At 41.0% G+C, this 21,973-nt stretch overlaps 1 long non-coding RNA gene across 2 annotated transcripts in view; it reads left to right on the plus strand.

The window, feature by feature from the left end:
* Nucleotides 1-21,973, plus strand: part of LOC111564875 (uncharacterized) — an 84,559-nt gene that overhangs the window by 45,607 nt on the left and 16,979 nt on the right. Inside the window, exon 4 of one of the 2 annotated variants that reach the window (XR_008601228.1) lies at nucleotides 19,574-19,680. The exons of the other annotated variant lie outside the window; for it this stretch is intronic. This is a non-coding gene — a long non-coding RNA (uncharacterized LOC111564875). The remainder of the gene's footprint in view (nucleotides 1-19,573; nucleotides 19,681-21,973) is intronic. 2 annotated transcript variants of the gene reach the window in all.

Below are 21,973 nucleotides of genomic sequence, written 5' to 3' on the forward strand. Positions count from 1 at the left end.
CTCCTGTTTAGAAACCTGCTTAATCTGCTCATTATATAAAAGGTCAGTTCTTGTTTTTCACCTGAAAAAATGAATAATAAATGAATGGAGGATCAACACTCTTCATTACTTATGAATTCTTATTCGAGTTATTATTGATGAATAGAGAAATTACATGTCTTTGTATTTGTATTAAAACCACATACTGCACAGCATTGTTAATCTTTGCAATTGTTATTGTAGAATAATATAGAAAAGCATTAAGAACTGCAGAGTGCTACAGCAGAATGAGCAGGCATGTAATTAGCTGACAACCAGAGGAACCACAATCTTTAAGAGTTTATCAAACTACTTGCACCTTCTAATTAAAGAAAGCACAACCCACCAGGATACAGTTTCATTTGATCTGATCTGGAGCAGAAAATCTCCCTATTAGCATCCTCCTCCCCATGAATATGACAGTAATTGCAGTCTCACTCTGTTCCTGTTGTCCTTCTCTAGTTGAACACATTTAGCAAATTTACCTCGTACTGTAGGTTATTATTGTGCCATACAGTCTGGGGAATCAAATAAATCACTTAGGTTATCTTATTAATTAAGTCAAAATAAATGTGCTAGAGCTAATTTATTCTCTCCAAATACCATGGGATCTCCCACTGCAACTAATGGCATAGTCTGACATTTCATAGTCTTAACAAATAACCTGAAGTAATTCATTTAGATTTTTCCAATTAGAGATCATTTGGTTGTGGTTGTAACATATACATACGAATTTGCATTCCAAGTTGCACAGAAATGAATGCAGACGGAGTTTTGTTGTGTTTTCTTTTGAAGTCCTGCTAGCACTGTCTTAATTATAAACGGAGTCTCGCTTTACATTTCAAATTGTTCTGCCGATAGTTGCATCAAAATGCCAGGAGGAAGTAGCAGCTAATTTTAAAGCAAGCTGAAACAGTTGTCACGCCGCTTCATACCACACATCTGCATTACTCAAAGAGGATCTGTCACTGATAAACACATTCATAATTTAGTAAGTTTCTTCCCAACAACAGCCCAAAGCAGGCTCAGAGTCTTGGAGCAACTGTATAATGCAGGCATATGACAGTGCTGAACCTCGGTGCCCCTGCCTTCACCCGCCCCTCCGGTCCTCAGTGGAATAACACTTGATCCATAGCTCTTGAGTCTGTGTCCACGCCTCCCTTTTATGGCCCGTGGGCATGTGAAGACCCCGAGCCAGCCGTGCTTATCTGACCCTAACCTTGGCGTATGGTGACCTTGACCTGCACCTCACCCCTTCCTCATCCTCAGGGCTACATCTGTTCCTTTCCCTAGGACACCCAAGTAGTTAGTGATATTGAAACATCACCTTGGGGCTCCATTTGTTTTCTCTAGAGAGGTCAGTGAAGGGTTGTCATTAGGACTGAACTTGATCCTCTGCTTCCCCATAAATTGGTCCATCCATGCAAGGAGTGAGCACACTGTAAATAATGAGCGTATAACGCTGAACATGAAATGGAATCTCAAAACTGACACTCTATACTTTTCCTTTTTGTATTATATAGATCCATTTGCTCCCACTGACAATGTGCCTACAAATGCACTGACGCATGGAGCACAAAAATGTATCTGCATTATCTCTTCCAACCTGTTTTGATGTGAACAGTAAATCCTGACAAAAGAGATGCATATGCACAACAGTTCCTCTTGCTGTCTCTTTTCTCTACAAGTAATTGTGGCAGCTTGAAATGCACCTGAAATATAGCATACACTGCATCAGCTTTACAGTTGTTTTGGGTTGCTGTCATTTCAACTCATTGGTTTGTTCCAGAGTGATATCTTGATTGTGATGCCCTTTATTATTTTTGCTTAGTGTTTCAGCAGTTCTGTGAATTGGCTGACCTTTTTGGGAATCTTCCTTTTATTCTCTGCAGACAAAACAGGCGTCCTTGCCACACGGCTATACTGTGGAATACAAAGTTCATATTCATATAAATGAATATACACCAGACAATGTCAGGTTTTAATGGATAATACTTGAAAGGATTTCCATTGTTAGTGGACTACATATATGGACAGTAAACATCACCCAAGGCTTTGTTTAAATCATGAGAGGGATTGATAATGGTTTAATTCTTTCCTGTTGAACAGATCAAATTCATGCCAGACACTACAGAGGAAAGACGTGTTTTGAAAATTAAGGGGGGAAAAAAGAAGCTCTCATAGTGGTATCATGTTCGCTAAGTACATGAAAATGTATTTTCCACCTCTGTCAGTCACATGGTATCACATCACACAGGAGTCAAGGGGGAGGCTAAAGGTTACAACTCTGAAACATGGCATTGATCCTAACACCTGACAGCATCTCTCTCTGCTTCTTGTTCATTTTCTTCTTCGTAATTATAACGTGTTATGTGCTGCTTATTACTAGTGTTGTTGTCATTGGGACACAAAGAAAAAAGGCAAAACACTAGAAAACCAAGGCAGAAGAAATGTTAGATTATTGTTGCCTAGATGTATTGTGTGTCCACTGTGTTATCAAAGACAGTAGTTTAGGAAAAATTATTCTATTTTCTTATTCTCTCTATTACATCGGCCCAGACGTGAGGCTGAAACTAAAGGTGTTGTCGAGCCCGGTGTGCTCTGCATATCATAAATCAGACCTAACTGACATTTTTTTAAAGAGAATGAATATCCACCCACTCTCTGTGGAAGGGCCATGGTATTTGTATGGCCAATGTGACCTTTCTCCATACCCTCTCAGATTAGGTGTACGACATAGAAAATTGCGCTCTTGCTGCAGTCCATAAATCATACCAGGGCATTTTTTTCTTTAAAGAGGTATGTAAATACCAGTGTACTAGCTAGGTAAACAACACTAACCCTGATACAAATGGCTTGAAAATTGAAGAAAAGCACCTTATTTTTCAGCTGAAATTGCTTTTGAAACCCAGTTCTGGCACATGGGATGAAGGAGCCATGAAATGATTTGTGCTGGGGGAATAGAAATGGGTTGATGATAACCACACTCGACACAGTTCCTGTGTTGGGGAGTTCTAGCAATGATCAAAGATATCATTGTTGCACATTATTTCCCCCCATGCAGACCCCAAATGCATCTGTATCTGAAGTGACATCCACCCACATGCACTCAGAGTATATTTCGTTTTAGGGGACAAAGGCCCTCCACCACAGTACAGCGAGGGCTGAGCTTAACCAGTCAGTCCTGCTGCTGGACTCACAAGTCTTCAGAGAACTTGTATTTCACATTGCCTAATAGACTGAATTTGATGTGTTTCCTTTGCATTGTGTAAACAGTAAAAACTTTAAATGTAATTTAGTCTTGTTTCTAACAGATGCAGTTTCGCTCAGCAGCTGAAAATGAAAAGAAATCCTATGAATCCTAATCCACAATATCAAATTCTTGCGAGACATCAAAGTAGTCCCATGAACATATAGTATACAGCAGAAATGTTATGTCTTTGGGGTTTATCTGCAGCATTGCAGTGAGATAGAAATGAAAGTGGGAAACAGTAAATCCCATTCAGTGTGGAGTTTATATACAAGAATGTTAGGTTTGCAGCATTTACAACAAATGTGGAGCCTCCTGTTCCTCAGTCTGTCACCTCAGAGTCCATATCCATGAGGAGCTGGACTTCTTTTAGTATCAAATATAGACAAAAGGGTATTCATCTGCTCAGTGTCTTCACTGAGCATATGTGCCTATCTCCATCTTTTGCCACACTGTGAAAAGCCAAAAAGGCAGTCATTGCAGAATACAGCATTAGTTGTCTCAGTATAATTACTATTTCTTTCAAACCCAAGCATCTTTTTATGCCCCTTTTGGCAACTGATCAGCACCTGCAATCCTGCACAGTGAGTCTCAAGGAGAGCTGCAGGGCACAACCCATGACAGCCTAAATGGCAGCCAATTCCCAACATCTGGTACAAGCTGGTGCTATCCTTAGTATCACCGTGATCGTGGTATCGCTGTGGTGGACGCTGCTTGGCAGCTTGTGGAATCAGACTGTTCAAGAATTACCCCCAACGTGTTCTAAGCAGAACGGGCGGAGAGCACACTGTTTCATTTCAGCACGGTGGACCATTGATGCCTGCAGTAGATCCCCTGTTATCTAATCAAACAGCACTGGTCAGTTATGATGCCAACTCCTAAATCCACAGCCGTCTGTAAAGCCGTGGGGGAAGATTAACCGCTACAGCGCCAATGTCCTACATTCAAAGACTTCCTCTTAAGATCTCTTTTCCTGGAAAGTACAGTTATCCATACAAGCAAACACAGACAGAGACATGCAGACATACAGCCTAAAGTAAGAGTCCTTCATGCTGTAATGGGGCTATCACAAAGACCACACAGCTTGCATTTTGGAAGAAGACTTGATGCTTTCTAAACGCTCTTTGTCTGTGACCACTAGAATATCTCAAAGAGGCTTGAGCCTCTGCTGTTGTACAGCATTGCAGGATGTGTTGTTTTGCCATGAAGGTGCTGCCTTGTGTCTAAGATACCCGGCATGTAAAAGTAAAGTAAGAACAAAGAAAGATAGCTCAAGACATTATCTTTTCTGTCTTACGGTCTACAGGAGCCCTAATAAGACCATGCGTTCTACAGTTACCCGCTGCGTGGCTGCACTTCATTATAACCCAAGAAGCAGAAGCTCTCACATAGCAAGCAAAGAGCTCTGGGCACTTTTTTAATATTTATATCACAGTCTGGTGTGGCAGTAATGATATTAGGGAGCTGACGGAATTCTCCACCCAGCTGGACATGTTAATTGAGAAGCCAGGATTTAAAGGCAAAGTTCACATTTGTGCAGATGGTGGGACAATGCAAGATGGCAGACCCAGGTCAGAGTCATTTCCAAGCTATACCTTAATGGCAGCGTTTTTTCTCTCTTTTTTCTCCCCTCAAATTTGACACATACTAGTCCCCGAGGTCCGTAGCAGTCTTTGGGGCTGGTCCCTGTACCTCGGTGCCCTTGACGAAAACTATATTTTATAGTTGATATAATCGCAAAATGTTCTCTCCCTCCTTCACTTTCAGGGTTAATGTGTGTGTGTGTGTGTGTGTGTGTGTGTGTGTGTGTAGCGTGAATATGTCATTGTGTGAATGTTCTGGCCATGAAAAAAAATAGAATAAAATTGTAATAGTGTACAGGGAAACAATCAAACTAAATAGTTTTTCTTTTTATTATGTAAAAATGATATATCTAAGTGATGTATCTGTAGCTTACCTTGAAGGTGGGTAAAAAAATGTCGAGTTGAGCTCTTCATTTGTTATCAACAATATCAGTTGTAGGTTATGACACCTTCTATGTGTGCTCTGGAGAACTGTACCTGAAAGTTATTGTACATCTATCACATGAACAGGAAGTAATTTCACCAGAGCCAACAGCCGTAGGGCCCAATTTTATCTCCTACAAAAATACTTGTCCCCTCACTCAGGGGCCTGTCCTCATAAATTATATGCAGCATTGTGTGGAGGTAATGTGGCCATAAATCAATAGCATTTTCATGATTTCAAACAATAGTGCTAGATTTAAAATAGATTATCAAAGCTAATTAATTTCATGAAGTTATATTACCCAGTGTAAACAGTAAAATGATTATGCTGTGTGCAGGCATCAGAAAAAAAATCACACTGCAGTGAAGTCTAACAGATGGGTTTATCTTTAGCGAGATTTACACTGTCGAACCACACATCTACATCAAATTAGAGTACTCAGAATGAGTTCTCCCCCCACTCTCTGGCCATACACCGGAAAGCAGGTGTCTGCTTAATAATTTGGTCAAAGATCAGTGAGTTAAAGGTTGAGGCCAGGGGCAGAGAGGACCAGGGTCATCCTGGTGGTAGGGAGGTGGTGAGACATGATCTCCTCAAGTCTGGAACAGCCAAACCCCAAGGTCATCCATTAGTGCTCTGGCCCATTGGTGCTGGAAGACCCACAATAAATTTACTGTGCACCCTTAACCCTTTTAATACTCACCATGACCCAGATGAGGAGATCAGCTCCCTCAGGGAGGGGCACATTACATTATTAGCACTGTGCATCCATCGACAGCTATTATATTCTAACAGTGTATTACGGGTGACTTCATACTGTAAATACTTCAACACAAATACTAGATAATAATGTGCATTACAATCACTCTTTTAACAATTTTGTTTAGTTGTGGCTTCAGTCTATCTTAATCAATTAAATTGCCTCACTAAGTCTCCCTCTGAGTTGTGTTAATAATAATGTGAGTGAGATTGGATCTTTAATTTAAATTACTGCAAGATATTTTAATATCTAGAATCCCTCTGCTGGCCATCTGTGATCATTTTCAAACATGCAGATGATAGTGTCAGTGTCTGTCCAAATTTTTTAAAGAACATCTGAGTTATGACTGATCATTATCTGGCCTTTCAAACAATGAACAACTTATCTACCTATAATTCAGTGCATTTTTTTTATTCTTACAAGAAAAGGTGAGGCAGCAAGGAAGAATGAGAATGAAATGTCAACAGTGTCAACCACTCCCTTTAAATAGGACTCTCCTATGATCCCTTGCTACCATGTGCGGTCAAAACCTTTCCAGGTGTCAAGACTGGGCGTCAGAAAAAGAAATTAAAGTGACACAGTGTTGACAGGAAGAAAAGACATTCCAGTTTTCACCCCTCTCAGGACAATGAGAGAGCCATCACCTCGGCTCAGACACAGGCACTAATGAATCAAGCAACACCTTAACTTCTCCAGTGCAGGGGACTTTTGGCCGGGGGCACCCATATAGTGTCATTGATAATGGGATCCTGTATTGGACTGCTGTTGATTTGATGTCTACCGCAACCTCTCCCTTGGCCTGCCATTTTGACACAGCTTAATTTTGCTCCTTGCCATAAAGACATCCTGTTAGAAGGTATTGCACAAGTGTTAGGTCTTCATCTTTCCTGGTTATGTCTCCCTGCACACAGCCTTAAGAACTTGCAGTGTTTTATTAAGCCAGGACAGCTCAGTTAAATTTATTTTACCTACACGGAATTTGTGCAATAATGCAGGTGTGTGAGGCAGCAACGTGTTGAAATGAGGTGAAGTTTTTTGAATGCCACAAAGAGTAGCACGAGAAATGGAAAGGATGGATCTACAATTTTGAGGTCAATGTTCAGTTTGTTTTCTGCATGCTGACAAAAACAAAAGAAACGGTTCATTTTGTAATCCAAAATTCCATATCTCATATCAATTTAGTACAAATCAGAATGCCATGAATAGGGATTTTAATTGCATAGGAAGCTTCTGAGCTCTACCCAGTTTGCCTGCCTGACTACCATAGCTGGAGTTACTTTTACATTAATAGTGCTGTAGTTGTTTGGTTAATGAAGTGTTGCGAAAATGTCAAACTTCCTCCCAAATGTGTGAAAAATGTGAAAGATATTAGTAATTTTTTCTGTGGAATATGTAGTGTGTAATACAGATTATAGTGTTGCAGAAAATTCTATTCATCAGTAAGTGTTGAAACTGGTATTAATTGGAAAATGTCAGTGTAGATAAAAAGCAATCAAACATTTATTTTGAGAGGCAGCAGAAAACTATCCAAGTATTGTTCTTAAAATATGTTAGAGTTGTGTTTTTGGTTAGTGAACAGCTGAATATACGATGCCTGAGCAGCGTTATAGTACGAGAGGATTGTTGTTGGATTAAAAAAAATAGAAAGTCTTGATGACTTTCTCACTCTTTGCAGATTCTCTGTGTATCCTTCCCCCCCTTTACATGTCTCCACTTTCCCATCTTAAGCTGTCTTGCGTTCGCACCCTCCAACAGACACACACTATACACCCCCAACATCCCCCCGCGTGCAGGGCTGGTGGCTCCTTTGTGCGACCTGTGCTCACACTGTTCCATCTCCACATCACGCAGCCAGCCTTTCACAGCAGCAATTCAGCAGCAACAATCACACACTCATGCCTCAAAAAAAAGACCTCTTGCTCCCTTTGCCAACCAATTAAGAGCCATCTGGGCTCAGATGCACTAAGAAAGCTATTACAATATCATAACTGTTTTCATATTTCATGATATGTTTTTAATGTGGAGACTGCACAATGTTTAAAAACAAGACACTTATTTTTATTTTTTAAAAAAGAGCTTTGTTTCCCGCAATATGTCTTCGCTGCCTTGCAAATGAGTAATTGTTAAACACAGAAAGTGTGCGTGTCAATATTTTGTTTTGTTAAATTTGCACAGAGCCAGTGGAGGGCACAACACAGTTTAAAAACATGACAGAGCCAGCCATTGCTTTTGAAACTGCCACGCAAGTGTGTGATTCCCGATGAACTTGAGGTCATAGATTCCCAGTGGCTGTGTAGGGCAGGGAATGGAGAGCAGCAGGGTTCAAGCCTTGGGTCAGTGGAGCTTCAGAAGTGGCCAGCCAGCTTTGTCCCAGGAGAGATGATGGTGACGGATTCACTGGTGTTTTCTCAAGGTCCACTGAACCCCACAGCAAAGACTCTAACTTAGAGCCTGCAGAAAGAGGGAGCACTCCTCTCATCTCCAGTTCACAGAACTCCAAAAGAGGGGCAGTCTGGATGGGCTCCAGGACGCCTCGAGATACACAAAGTCCAGCCACAACCTCACGGTGGCACTGCCAAACCTCATTTCATTCTTTTCCTCCGCATATAATCTGGAGTACACATTAGGCCTCTGACATGCACTGTAATGGTTCATTTCCCCATTGTAGGGAAGTGTTGAACCACTGTGTTGTCAAGTAGGCTTTATAAGGCGAAAATATATGAATAGAAGCTCCACCCTGTCTTTTTTTCCTTTTCAATCTAACTATGTTAAAAGGCTTACTTAGCCCTAATCAAAATGGCAGGCCCACAGGCATGGCATGTCCCAGCTGTGGCCCTGGCGCGGCATTTCTCTTCTCCATGTACATTGTTCTGGGCAGCACATCCAAGAGCTCTTGCTGTGCTATGTACTTAACTGAGGTCAGAGTTGTCATTATCTGGGTCTTGTTGGCACTAAGGACTACAGTGATGATAGGACTCCGTTTCAAACCTGCAGCTTTTAGCGCTCCCTAAGAGTTAACCTCTGCGAAGACCAGGCAATCGACCACCTGCAACTCTAGCCCAGGGCTGGAACTGGGCTTAAAGGAGTATGCTTTATGACATTATGCCACATGTGGGCTGCTTGTCCCGACCTGGACCCCCGACTTTTTTTTTTCTTTTGGGTGTAGTAGGATTAATAAAGTTCATATGTACAGACAGGATACTTATGTTTAGCTGTTAATTAGGAGACTATCGCTTAAAAATGAGTCAGGAATCTGCTGCTTTGATTCAAATTCAGTAGCGACAAAGTCAGAACATATTGCAAGTATATTTTTCTGTGGCATTTCTATCATATCACAATATGAACACTTGCACACCATTCATACATATTGGAAAATTGATCCTGGCAAGCGTTTTACCATGGATTTAGGAAGGAAACACAACGAGAGATGAGTGTTTGTGGAAGTTTAGGTTTTATTTCTTGAGCTAAGCCCTGTCGTCTCCATTCTAGCAACACTTCCTCATTCATGTCAGCCCCATGGTGTTACTCAGTTAGGAATTATTTTTCAGAATATACTAAATTTTGAAAAGATATATCTCTCCCCCATGCCTCCCCTGTTCTCTCATTCTATTGCTCTCCCTGTCTGTTTCTCTGTGTCTTACAAACACACACACACACACACACACTGCAACATGCATACAACCAGACATGCACAACCCCTCTTAAAACCGGTTCTCCCCCCATAGCAATTTTGTCAGAAGTTGACAATGTCTTGATTTAGTTGTCTGGCTGTTCCGGCCAGTTTTCCCTGCTGCGCTAATGTGAACAGGACATCCCGCTGGGCACCAAAGAATACCACTTCACGGCAGCCGCATAGCTGGCAGCTTTTATTTATGGCGCTACCGAAATGAATGGGTATTAGTGTCCAAACATTTCACCATGCTCCTGCAGCCACACACAAAAGCCACTGATTTCCAGCAAATCTGCACTTATTTTATTCAAGAAGACTAAAGCTAGGGAGAGGGGAGAGAGACAGACAGACAGAAAGAGAGGGAGAGAGAAAACATTTATAATGACTTAAAAGACCTCAAAAGAAGAATGGGAATTGCGTTTGAAAAGGATTTACGAGACAGAAATCGAAAAAGAAAAAAATGGCCCCTCTATTTCACTGCATTTTTGTCAGAGTTGAAAATGGAAAATATCTATATCCCTAAAATGACTCAACTTTAAGTGCTTATATTCACACACACACACAAAAAACCTGCACTTCCTGCACAATCACCCATTTTTCAGTTGCTGTGTTTTGCCCGTTATTACAAAACATTGTGTTTTATAGGACTATACTAAGAATGGAAAAGTAATTTTATCATTGCTAAAATCGTCAATTGAAAGTGTCTTCACAAATCACTCCTGCTACCATTTTGCAATCCGGGCTGCCTACTGTCTTGTTAACCTATGAATTTTAAGTGGAGGGTTCCCATTAGATAGCGGTAGCGCTGCTGACTCCTCTTGGCTTTTCTGTAGGGAGCAGGCTGAGGCAGAGTGCTCTCCTGGCCTGGCGCTGCACTTTGCCTGGTCTCTGTGTCCAGGACCTCATCAGCACAGAGTCTGCCTGTCCTTGTGTCCCTGCCACTCACCTCCCTGCTCTTCATCTGTCATTCCTGCCCTTCTGCAAACACACTCCACTGACATTTTGAAAAACTCTGGCATTCACCCTCAATATGGATTCTTGTTGATTATAGCTTTCTGTCTGTGAAGATTGCACGTATTATTGACTTTGCAATCCCATGACTATTTGTACAGCTTTTTCCTCCCCTCTGCATCTCAGTGAAGTCCGGTAATAATATTCCCCTGGTTTCTCATAACCTCTTTTCATTATCCTTTCTATTTTCATTTTTTTTTCTTTTTTTCAGTTTTTCCATATATTTCACTAATCCCCCCTGGCCGCGACCCTTTCTTTATGCCACCAGAGATCAGAGTTTCTGCAAAGCTTCGGTCACTGATGTCATTAAGATTGGGATCTGATACACTAGATGTCCATTGGTTAAATGCCCCTGGCCTGAACTTCCTATTGTCCCTTAATTCCAAGCGGCAGCTCTATTTCACTTGCCGCATAATAGCCCATAGGTTAAAGTTCTGCTGCTTTTGCTTTGAATTTACATCTTTCACAGGCTCCAGTCTCCTGTTCTGAGCTGGCATTTTCTTTTTTTCCCGTCCTTTCATTCTAGCGAGCCTCATTGCCTGCAGGCAGCACGGCTGTTTGTGCTGTAGCTTTCCTGACAATCTCCCACATTCAGGCATCTTTTGGCGGGTCAGAGGAGAGCAACTTGACTTAACAGGTCAACGTAAGTGGGCTCCACCCTTCTCCAGAGGGGAAGCCACGGAGCCCTCCATTAGGAGCTGACCTCCACGATGCACTGGTCTGGCCCCAGCCAGGGTATCACATGGCTCTGCTTGAGACAGGCTGCTCATTAAAGCCTGCTGCCCATAGCAGGATTAGGCCTTTTCATGGTTTATCCTCTTCTCTGACAACTGACAATGGGCGAGGCTAGCTGCTTCAAATGGAGTGTGCATATGAATCATGGAATTATAATTGCTCTTTCATGATGAGAATATTGGAAAATCTATCCACATGCACAATGCAAAGAATTAATTGGGGTCTGTTTTCAAGGGCACATAGCTACACTATATGAAGGAAATGGTAAGGGCAGTAATGAGGCACTTTCAATACAGCGCGGCATCTCTCTCATTGCACCTGTACACACACTGCTGTTTGCACAAACATACCTTCTGCCTCTAACCTTTACCCACCTTGATTCTTTTACTCAAACTTTCACTGCACTTAATACACAACGGAGTGCCCTGTTTACTTGTGTTGTGATGTTTTCAAAGAGCCACCCCATTAACAGTGGTGGCCCGTTCCTCACGACCCAGTGGTAGCTTCCTAACAGCGTACGGGTTATGGAGGGCTGCAGCTTGGACACCGAGTAGGAAACGAAGATGACACTGCCTCTTGAGCTGTGTGGGAGGGAGAGGGCTGGTGATAGCGAGGAAACACAGCCGCTATCTGCAGCTCCAAGCCCCAGTTACGCTTCCTATTTACACCACAACTCTGTCTGTTTTCATTATTCATATTTCATGTGGTGTCATGGCATGAAAGAGAGTTATTTCCTTCATGGTGGAGGGCAGGTTATGGCTGGCTCTCAGGTTGCACGGCTCATAACAAGTTAGGGCGGGGGTGGCTTTTCTGGATTCATGCATCAAAACAGTGTGCACAAATAGAGAAGAAATATTTCCCCTGAGACATAATACCCGGTCCCCTGCAGTTATCCAGAACATGTAGCTTTACATAAATCTGATGAGTGAAAACCTCAATATAAAAATCTAAGGGTAAAATTATCACTTTTAAATCATTGCCTAGAGTTGTGTAGTGAACAAAAAATAAAACAAATTTCCTAATTAAAAGTGTGAACAACACCATGGTCATTTACATATGTAGTGAAGCTTTTTCACACTCATCTGTAATAAACACAATGTGATAAGGACCAGGTATATTTAAAAGGTGTTAATGAACTGCTGCTTTAATACCCTCTTCTCAATTTTGAAATTATTACCCTATCGATAACCACCTGTCATCTATTAAAAAACAGGGTGAGTTTAAATTTGTTTAGTGTCATTTTTAGGTTAAAAATAAAGCTGGAGATTGTCACTGGAAAGTTTAATTTTCCAGAAATATAAACAGTATCTTGTGTGTGTATGTCATACTTTTGAACTTTTATGAAGCACTCAAAGAGTTGCTAAGAATAAATATGATTAATAAAGATCAAATATTTAATTTTACAGTTCCATTTTACTGATTTAAAAATTTTTAAAGAATATTTTATATATGCAGCTAAAACTAAGTATTATTTTTTTTTTCAATCTAGTTTTGTAGGCAACAAAGAAATTGTTTTAAGGAGCTATCCAAAAACAAAAAAGAGGCCAGAGAAAAGAAGAACTGAAACTCTGTTAGCAACACAATTAAACTCTGGTAATGAGGTCAGACATCAGATCTAGTATAAGTGATATCATTACACAGGCTGAACGGATGGGCTGCTCCAGCTGCCATACTCTTGCTGTGGGATTAGACTCGCTGTCCTGAGGGCAGCACTTTCACCAGGCTGACCTCTGCCTGCCACTGGGGCACCAGCCACCCCTCGGGTTCCTGGGGGCTTCAGCCCCCCCAGTCCTGGTGCCAGTCGCACCAACAGGACTGCGGAGAAGTGAACTGTGTCACCACGCGGGATGACAGGACTTGCCACTCTATTAGGAAGCACATAGACAGGCAGGCACCAGCGCACAATCCTCAATATGTTGCCAACTACGAATTACTGGGCTCCTCTATTTCTGTCAGCTCATTTGTAAAAACCAACTAACAATGACAAGGTGATAAAAGGACATTGTATCAGTGATTAGAGTGCTGCGTTTGAACCTGTTGATGGTTAAGATACGGCTCGCAAATAAAGCACAGCTCCATGCTTTCTTGCTGGAAAAGGACTCCGTTCTCTTTAGTTAAAATCATGGTTCATACTTGCAAACAAGATTGAAATAATGAAACATACAGATTGGTAGCAGTCTAATTTTCTTTCCCCATTGTCTAAAGCCTCGTTTGCAAAGTCCCTAGCAGGAGTCGGCTTAATTTGTCTTTTCTTATTTGGTCTGCTTGTGTGTTTTGTGCTGTTCTCTTTTTGTCTCCCATGATTACTTTGAGGATATCGTTATGACATTCAGCAGCAACAATAATTCTTCTGTTCTAATTCATATCAATTAGTAGGGAATGGTAATTCAAACTGATGGCAAAGTGTATCTTGAAAGGCTTGCGAGGATGTTGTGGCGGCAGCATCACTGTGCAGCCAAAAGCCACCCTCCTTTCCCCTTTCTTCCGCTTTCTGTCTTTCAGTCCACAACAAGGGGCTCCAAGCAAAGAGGACAATACGAGTCGGAGCCAGTACTTTGATAATTAGTTATTGATTGAGAACAATGGCATGGCATACACTGTCGTATTAGCTAGACGCCAGTAGGTCGCGACACCAAGAGCAGCCATCAAGAAACGAGGGCCAAAACATGCCTGACTTCCCTAATAAGATATTCCCTCATGTTTTTCTCTTTCATTTCCCTCCTCTTTTTCCTTCCTCAGGCATGTTAGTGTTCAGGCTGCAAGGGGTCAAAAGTATTAATGCTTGTGCACAAACGAGCGCCTGATGAAGGAGAATTTAATTAGAGAATACCCACTCAAGCTTTTCATACCACATTGCTCTGTATTTCTTTATTGTTTCTTCGTATTGCAGGACATAGAATTGAAAGTGTCAAAAAAAAAAAAAAGAAAGGAAAAAAATATTTTTAAAATATTGTGAATGTTCTGGCACTAGGGTTGTTTTTGTAATATATAGAAAAGTACCGGTTGCCAAATGAAACGTGCCTACAAATACTGTGAAGCAGTGTTACATATCAAAGAGCACCTATTCATGAGGCATATGTCTGCATGAATTATATTGCATGGCAATTGTCTATAGGTCTGATCTTTGCTTGGGTGTAAATCAGGAAACAAAATAAACAGTATCTGGTATTATTTTGCGCATGCGATTGACCTGAGCAATATGTGTCACATTGTGCCTGACGGTGTGGTAGCGAGAGCAAAAACAGATCACCACATGTATTATTGGCTGTGTGCTGAGAGCAGGTGATGCATGTCAGAGATGGCGTCTTTGACCAAACTGTGTTTACAGGTAAAAAAGAAAAAATAATAATAAGAAAGAAGAATATCCTTAAATAATTGGTGGGTCTCCTTGCTAAACAGGGATGTGTCAGGTTTGGCATCAGAGTGAAAGAAGCTCACTAACTCGCTTCACCTGATCTGTGGCCTGTAAAGATGCACCTGGCATTAAACCGACAGGGCAGGAGCGTCAGCTGAACAATGGAGGACTGTCAGGACCGACAGCAGGGCACGACTCTACCATCACTGCTCTGACAGGGAGGGCCTCAGAGGGTAAACTGCTTTGCTGGAACTAATTAAACAGATGAAGTTATGACATGAATATGCAGATGTTGTTTACATTTTACCATATGGTATTATTTCAGGTAATAACGCACAGGAGAGCCTTCCCACTCATTAATGTGAAGGGATGGAGTGAAAACACTGTCTATCAAGAGACACTCAGAGCGTGTTCGAGAAATATGATCAGACTGACACTCGGGTGTTGAAATCTATTTCAAGCCACTCAATTAACATACATGTTGATAGCTATTACAGCTTGATTTAAATTGTTAGCATCCCCGATGTTAGACAGACTGGTCTTTATTGAAAGTAGAATTTGTCAGTTTTATTCAAATGTATCTAAATGTGTCACTTTTCTTCTAATTTAAAGTGCAAAATTAATTGTCACAACATTGGCAGTGTCTTGTTACGCAATACAATAATATCTTACTACAACTAATTCACAGCCTCCTATTGCCACTTACATTCACTATAGCCTTGCAGTTAAATCACTTCCCAAACATTATTCGTACTTCGAGATGTACACTTTCTGTGAACTCAGTTTAATTCTCGATGCGCAGCCTGCATTTAACTGAACTTCTTCCTTTTCTCTTTTTTATTTTTCTTTTTTTGAAAAGTGTTAAAAGTAGTAGAACTGTGCGAGTTTTTTCCTCAGTTTTGTGTGCAGCCTTACCATTCCCCTGGAGCGGGTGCTGAGAGGTTAAGAGGAAAAGGGCCGATGGAGTCGCGTTTAGTAAGAAGTGTGGGATCACGGGGCCAGCTGGTGGGGTGATGGGGAGCGTAATTGTGCCCGCTGTGTGGATAGGGTGGGGGGTGAAAGGATGGGGTGAGAAACCCTGGAAAAAAGGGAGGGGAGGGGACACCTCAATTACCTGTGCTCCCTCTGACCCCTCTCTGCCTCTGTCTCTCCACGGACAGACCCACTGTCTGAGAGGCGGGGCGCATTTCCACAGGCAGATGCACATCCCCCTCCTTTGTTCAAGATAGCATTTGCTCCTTTTCCGGAGATGCAGAAACTTAATTGCAACAATCTTTCCTCTAATGCATTTCTCCTTTATTTGTCACTGTCAAAAAATTTGAATTCCCTTTTAAAAAAGAAAAAAAAAATCAAAGCATTTTTCTGTTGTGTGTTTATGTTTGATCACGGAACTTGGCCAGGCGATACTAGATTAAAGATGTACAACAAAATAAAAAGCAAATTTACCTGAACTGAGCAGTTCTCTCAAACATATTCAGCAGGTTACATGCAGCTGTCATAGTTTATTTTGGAGCTCCTGCTTTGGCTAATACAGTAAGTGACAGAGACTGGTGTAAAATCAATACTTCACAAGAGTGTGATGTCTTAATAAACTCTCTGTGTTGTTCAGACAGGGAAGCTAGACATGTACGAGAAGGACTACAGCGCAGGCCATTGTGCAGCTGTCAAGTCTAGCCCTCAAAAGCAGATGAAGCTGTCAGATTATTAATATATTTATACTGACAGGCCCCAAGTCCACCCCTAAAACCCTCCCCTCTTTCAGTGTCTCTCAAAAAAATATGCTCGGCTTCAAAGCCGCAGGCCACAGGGTTGGATGCAAGGTCAAAGGCCAAATACATTTTGAAAGCAAATTCTCTTCCTTTTGCAACCTGTTTTTATTGCTGTCGCTCCCCTTCTCTGTAGCGACCATTCAGCTGAAACTTAGGCTGAATTGGCAGCAGCTTTCAAAGCGCTTGGCAGCCTGGTGATCCTCAGGAGCTCTCAGCTGACATCTCTCTGGGCTGGTCTATGCTCAGGGGTCAGCGCGAGCCCTGACTCCCAGGACCCACTCACTCAGGCGCTACCATGAGTCAGTCCTGCAGACTGAAATTAAAATGTGAAAAGCTGCGCGACTGAAGGCATTCCTCACCCCCCATGGCATTTTCCTTTCTCTGTGACAGCTCCTCTGAGACTGCTTTTTCTTTCATGTTTCTTTTTTCCCTTTAGATTATTTAACAACATGTGAACAGAGCTGTCACCGAGAGACATGCTTGATCGACAGAGCAAGGGAGTGTCTTAGTCAACATGGGGTTAAATTCGATTTTCTGCATGTTCAGTATGCCAGTCTCAAGCCAGTTATTGCCTTGGCTTGATGTTTTTTGATGGATCAATTATCCATTATAACATGTTGCGATGCCAAACATAACGGCAACTATGACACCTGTCACAATCTTCTATTAGGGTAAGGAAATTGAAATAATTTAATGACAGCTAATTTAGTCTTTGTTTTGAATCTCATTATGGCTGCGGTAATTGTGTTCTATAAAAAATGAAATATTACAGCGCACTCAAAGTAAAGTACCTAGACTAGAGCTATTAATTTGATATCTCTCAATGAAAACACGTGAATAAATTGTGCTTTATCAGATTCAGACAAACACAAGTTTGAAAAGCCTAGGAGATCTTGGAGATTTTTTTTCCTACTTTAAAGTCTAGTTGAGATTAAATTAAAGTCGGCGATAACACTGTAGAAAACAAGGTAAGAAAAACATAGTGAAATATCAGTATTAAAGTAAATACCTAGGCATTTTATCACTGAATGTATATAGAATATATAATTTGGGAATAAAGAAAAAAATGTAGATTATTTTTTATCTTATTTTGGTAACTTTGCAATATAAAATTGTAAAATCTGTATGACTCAGGCCAAAAAATACTTCCCCTGATGAGAATCTACATTGCATCATATTTTAGCGTCACACATTCTAATGAGTCAAAGATATTACTTCTCTTTAGGACAAAAGCACCAGACAGCTGAATAAAAGTGGCATGTTTTTTCAATAGCATGTATGTGAGAAAGCTGTGTGGGAGCGTCTTATCGGTACATGTGTGCATATACTTGAATTTGCAAGTAAAGAGCCTTATTGGGATTACCCACGGTACATTCTATTTGGTATCATAAAGAGAAAGAGGGAGTAGATGTGTGTCTCTTTTTTTTCGGGGGTTCGGTAAGCTCTCTGTCAATGGTTTGGAGTTGAATTGCCTTGGATAGCTCCCCTCATTCCATGGAATGATCTCAGACCTAATTTACTGGGCAGCTCAGGATCCAAAGCATACAAGGCTCTCCTCTGCATAGAATGTGTGAAATAGATAGAGCAGCCATCCCTCAGATGTGCTGAAGTAATCTTCAGCCAGAGCTAGTCCAGCAGGCCTCACCCCTAAAGGGATTGATGCAGTGTCAGAACCTTTGGCTCAGGGGTCATCCTCTCTTCTTGCCTCCCCAATCTGACAAAAGCTGAATTTCTTTCCCTCACTATTCGTTTCTCTTTTTTCTTCTATTGAATTCATCAGCAAGGGAGGCATGAGATGTGAGATGTGAATGAAACATTTTCATTAGAAGGGAGGAGAATCCTCGGTCAGACACAAGGCCGGAGCTGATCTGAGCCAATGACATCCCCACCAATTCTCTCTCTTTTTTTTTTTTTTTTTTTTGTCCTTCTTACTTTCCCAGCTGTCACTCTCTGCGGTATGTGGCGAGCTGATTGAAATCAGCACTGTGTCAGGGCCGTCATATCTCCGAAAGACATAAAACATGCAGAAACATCAATAAGCAACAGGCCGCTGACAGCTCTCAGGCACCGATGCCGACGAGGAGAGATGAGGGGAAGGTTAGGACTCTGGGGGGATGCTGTGCAGTTGAAGTGTCTTCTTCAGGCTTCACTGAGACCCAGGAAAGACAAGATAAAGTCTATCAGGTTATCGCCTAGTTCAAGTTGCTTCTCGGACAGCGAGGCCACTGGGACGCTGGATGTCAGAAGATCTGTGCATGTGTGTGTGTCTGAGATTGTGTGTGTACAGTAAGCATGTGTTTCTGGAGTTTTGTGCTTGTGCAGGTGCACAGTACTGGAGGAACACTGCACTTGTTATTAACTGTAAACCGAGCTTGACATTGAGTTGTGTCATTCACCGAGTGCAATTTATTGTGATATTTTCAAGCTGTCAAGAGAATATTTTGAATAGTTTTTTTTTTTGCTTGCTTACTGTATTTGCAAAATATGTGAAAAATATTTCCCTCGAAATGCTGCAAGTAAGAAAAAAATCAGATTGTTAACGCACTAGTTAGAGCCACTAGTGATGGCCGAGAGATACTTTGGGATTTTCAGCGTGCAGTTAATTCACTAATGGGAGGTAAAGGTGATAGTCTGTTAGATCACAGCTTGACACTACCTCTTACCACTTCTAATTAGGCAAGTTTTTAGCCCAGCAAAACTGCTGAATCTCATTTCTCACACCTGATATCGGTCATCACGCTGCCCTAACCTACCTGGTTAGAATTTATGATATGGGACAAATAATCACCTTAACAGGATCCTGACTTTGAAGAAATAAATTCGCCAGTAATTAGTATGACACAGAAGTCGATGAAGGGAGCAGAGTTTTGGATGAAGCTGAAGTTTTCTCCAAAGTTGAAGCTTATTATTTTCGCGTTGATGGGTTAATGTTGTGGACAGGCGCCCATCTGCATATCAAATGTGGCTCCCATTATTTTATGTTTCTCTCTGCTAACAGCGCCTCCCAGCACTCCTCCATGTTCTCCTCCATCTGCCTCCTGTCCATTGATCAGCCTTCCAGGGCATCAGTCTGTTTAACATCTGCTACAAGTTCCAGCAGCTCAGGTAACTATCTAGCTGCTCTCCACCGCCTATTGATCTTCACGTCCACCTGCAGGAACATCTGTTTCGGCATGTCGTTTGTCAGCGCAACCAGCTACTTTGTTTCACTTCACGTCTTGTCCACTTTCACTCACTCTCACGCAGCAATATTACCGCTAACTGCTTGTTAGATACTTGTTTACATTATTATCATCATAATAAACAATAAATTAGTCACTCATTATATCCTTGCAAATAGTGACTGTCTATATTTAATTCTAAATTAGTTTATAATTTAGCAAGAGACAGACTGTACATGTGGGGAAGATGCCTGATCTGCTACATCTACAAAGTGTAGTTATTACACTCAAAACATTTATTCTATTGATTTTTTAACTCTAAAGTACTGTTGATTAAATATTATGTGATTTTTCATTATAAATTTTAATATGAGGAATATCAGTATTTGTGCAGAAAATCAAATTTCCCTAACAAAATCTTTTAGTTTAATTAAGTAGCAACTGTCTTCACTCTAATCGAGGCATTTTTTCTATGTGTTGGAAATTATATTTACACAATTGCAGTTGTTCACTAGATTGCATCGCAAAAATGGAAAAAGAACACGTGTTTGTTGTTTTTAATACCACGCTGGACAGAAGGCATGAGACAAAGTCAAGGGCCGAGAAGAGCTCCTTCACAGGCTTCCAGTGCTCAGAGGAACCGCTGTTGCACAGTTTAATTTGCTCCTTTGTAATGACGGGGCGTAGGTTAGTTAATTTCAATTTTTGATTTCGAAAGCTATCAAATACAGCTCAAATGAGAAATCAATTTTCCCAGCTGCCTCGGCTTTGTGGTGAAAACACCCCTGCCATTGGTGAGCAGGTGGTCACATGACTGAGTCAGGGATTAGATCAGCAGGCCCGCGTCGCCACCACCTCTATTACGAGCTGCCTCTTGTCATTTACCTCCATAACATCTCATTCTCAGACGCAACTCATATGTCATTCACAAAAGCCTCCACAGGAGTAATTGTAATATTGTTTGTTATTTAAAAAATCTGACAAAATTTATAGCAATATTTTTACTTTCATGCAGTGATTGTGTCATTTGGAATAAACAAACATAGAACAGTGTAGACCTATTTCAGAGATATGAAAATTCTCTTAAAAAGTTAATCATTTTACAATTTTGCATCTACATCAAACAGCAAGATGTGGGCATTTTTTAAACAAGATTATATACTGTGAGAAGTGAAGATGATGATTTTAATTGTAAGGATTGTATCCTGTGTGATTTTGTAGACAATGACAATCATCAGCTCCACTATTAGGACCGTCATGTGATCAGCTGTATGAAAAGGTGACTCTGGGCGGCTCCACTGACAATAAGCTCTCACCTAAATAAAGCCTGCTGGGTTTTGATCGAGTGCAGCCTGTGTGAAAGTCTGTTTGATCTACAGTAACTAAAATTGTCACGAATCAATAGCATATAGACTGTTGCTTACTTAGAACAGATGTTAAGTGAAGGCATGTTTGTTCAAGCCACCGACTTCACAGCACAAAAAGATGTATGCTGAATGACTACTTTAAAAAATAATTGTTGGAAATTCCTTGTAGCCACACGTGACTAATTACTGACACTACAAAAAAATGCTCAAAGTGTTTCGGACTGTGTGTGTGAGCATATTTTACATTTTTATGAAGTGTTGGTTTGGAAATTGAATCCATTCCAACATTTCTTTTTCCTCAAATGAGCGCTCTTTTTCTTTGCAAAACACAAATTGACAATTTGTTCAGTAATCAAAGAATCTCCCTTTCATATGGATCGGTTTTGCGAGCACAAAGTAGAAGAGGAGGCAATTTCTGGACATATCATGAGATTATATCCGTTTGACAGTTGCGTTACTCTATGTGGTTTCCATGACAACTGTTTGGGTGAGGCCCCCAATAGAACCAACCTCAGCTGTCATCTCTTCACCTAAAAGCTTTGTAATTGCTCTCATTTGCATACTACAATTAAGTGTGTTAGCTCACAGCAAGAACAATCAACCTCCACTAAGGACTGGGGATAGTATAATTATTATATCAGTGGATTTGTATAAAACATTACTGACGAGCTTTTGTTTGACGTCGGCGTAGTACTGTTGCACTAGTTTTACCACTTATTTTCATGAATATACATATTTTACAGACAGTGATGGGTAATACATACTGTGGGTTCACATTTTTTGGATTTTCAAAAGCCCATATGATGGTTTAAAAGTATGTGTTTTATATCAGAAATCATGATGTAGTTTTCTGCCTGTTGGTCAATACAG

Source organism: Amphiprion ocellaris, chromosome 3 (genome assembly GCF_022539595.1).
Source record: "Amphiprion ocellaris isolate individual 3 ecotype Okinawa chromosome 3, ASM2253959v1, whole genome shotgun sequence".
Classification (NCBI taxonomy): domain Eukaryota; kingdom Metazoa; phylum Chordata; class Actinopteri; family Pomacentridae; genus Amphiprion; species Amphiprion ocellaris.